This window comes from Moschus berezovskii, chromosome 26, assembly GCF_049115385.1.
Source record: "Moschus berezovskii isolate FMDL1 chromosome 26, NW_MosBer_1.0, whole genome shotgun sequence".
Lineage (NCBI taxonomy): Eukaryota > Metazoa > Chordata > Mammalia > Artiodactyla > Moschidae > Moschus > Moschus berezovskii.
The window spans coordinates 15232894-15235025 of record NC_142485.1 but is presented as its reverse complement, the minus strand read 5'-3'; positions in this window follow the sequence as shown (position 1 = coordinate 15235025).

The window sequence follows — 2132 nt, the reverse complement described above, 5'->3', positions numbered from 1 at the left end:
TCCTACCCTCTTTCTTCATATCTAAGGAAGTCCCAAAGGCATTTCCAGAAAGTCCAAGACCACAAAAAATATAGCTTGAACATCATTGAGCCAAAGTACTCTTGTATCTATTTTCATTTTCTGGACATGCCAACTTTTAGGAGACATTAACTTTTCACTAGGTAAAACATTGCATTAATTTTCCTAGTCTTACTTAGAAGGTGTTCCTTTAAAACGTTGATGTGTTATTAGCACACAGAGCCCTGTAGACCAATAATTTTAATATTTGAGATTGCGTTATGAAGCTCACTGCCATCCAGAGAACGAAGAGACCAAACAACTAGTGTTTAAGAGGCTCCAGCACCTTAGAATAATGCAAACACATTTTCAAAAAAGTAATTTCATAAATTTTGTAAAACGTGAGACAATTTCAGCAAAATGCTAATATGATCCATTCTTCTAAAAAGTTATTTTCCAGCACAGGCTCACTCTTATTTTGACAAAGAGGAGTCTTCTGAGTATCTGAAAGTGGAAGTGAGGATGAGGTCAGCAGGGATCTTCTTTGGCAAAGGAGGAGATCCAAAAGAGCAGAAATGAATTCAAACTCCTTCCCAGCTCTCCACATCTCAACTGAGAGTCTGGCAGTGAATTAACAATATGGCATTGGTGTGTGTTTCAATCTGTCCATATTTCTCATTCTGGCTCAAAAAGAGGAGCATTGGAAGATTTTCTGAGTTTTGACAAATGTTATCCTTTCCACTCCCCCTCCCCCACCCCAGTTCCTTCTGTACACTAACCAATTGCTCTGACTCCCCGCTGAGAATTCGCACCCCTCGAAAAAGATGTCTGTGTGATTGTCATCAAGTCTTGGTGCTTGGCAGGACACCCTCATACACAGAAGTCTCTTCAGTAGGGTTGGTGTAAGACTGGAGAGGTGCCATGAGGAGATGGCATTGCTAGTTTCATGCTCCTGTAGGGGCAGTGGGCCTCCATCTGCTCTATCCCGACTCAAGCTGTGGTTTCTTCCCGTGAGCACAGAGATCCTGTAGGGGACACTGTAACTGACTCTTCAAGATCTATTCCACTAACTATTTTGAAACAGAAAGGTGTCTGGAGGAAGACCCTAGTTTTAGGGTGAGTTCTCACTAGTCAGAGAACTAGTGTTCTTGCCTGGAGAATCCCAGGGAAGGGGGAGCCCAGTGGGCTTCCGTCTATGGGGTCACACAGAGTCGGACACGACTGAAGTGACTTAGCAGTAGCAGCTCACTAGTCAGAGTCTTTCCTATACCGCTGTTGATCCCATCAGCCCCAAAGGATGGGTTTTATGCAGGTTTGAGTTGTTTATTTCATGGTTCAGTGTACACCTGGCTCGAGGTTCATTCTTCTTTCTTTCCAAAGGTGAGGATGGCAGAAGAAGGCATCTCAAGGAAGAATATGTGAATTAGAGATTGAAATTACATTGTAATTACAAAGTAATTAATTAATTGCAATAGTATTAATTAACAACAATAGTATTAACAGATAAAGTGAAGAAATCTGGACTCAGTTTCCAGTATGGAAGAAAGAAAAGAAAGAAAGTGAAGTCGCTCAGTCCTGTCTGACTCTTTGCAACCCTATGGACTGTAACCCACCAGGCTCCTCCATCCATGGGATTCTCCAGGCAAGAATATTGGAGTGGGTTGCCATTTCCTTCTCCAGGGGATCTTCCCAACCCAGGGATCAAACCCGGGTCTCCCTCATTGTAGGCAGACGCTTTATCATCTGAGCCACCAGGGAAGCTAGTTCTTAGTATTATTACTTATTAATTCCATGATGTATTATATAGCTTAGGTTTCCTGATTATGTGATTTTTTTTTTATCAGTGGATTGGGGAAAAAAAATAACCCTTCCTCACAGGGTTATTATATATGCTATATGATTAAGCTTTATGGAAAATTGAAAAAGACATTGGAAACATTTAAACATTTAATTTTAAGCACATGTAAACATGTGTGGGGGATATCATCTTACAACACCTTTCAGCAAAACACCAGAGGTTTAAATTGAATTGTTCACACATCCTCTTGTCTCACCTCAGATGAGGATTATGTGAATGCATCAAATAAAATAAGTGGATTCTCACCAACAGACCATATCAATTACTCTAAAGGAAG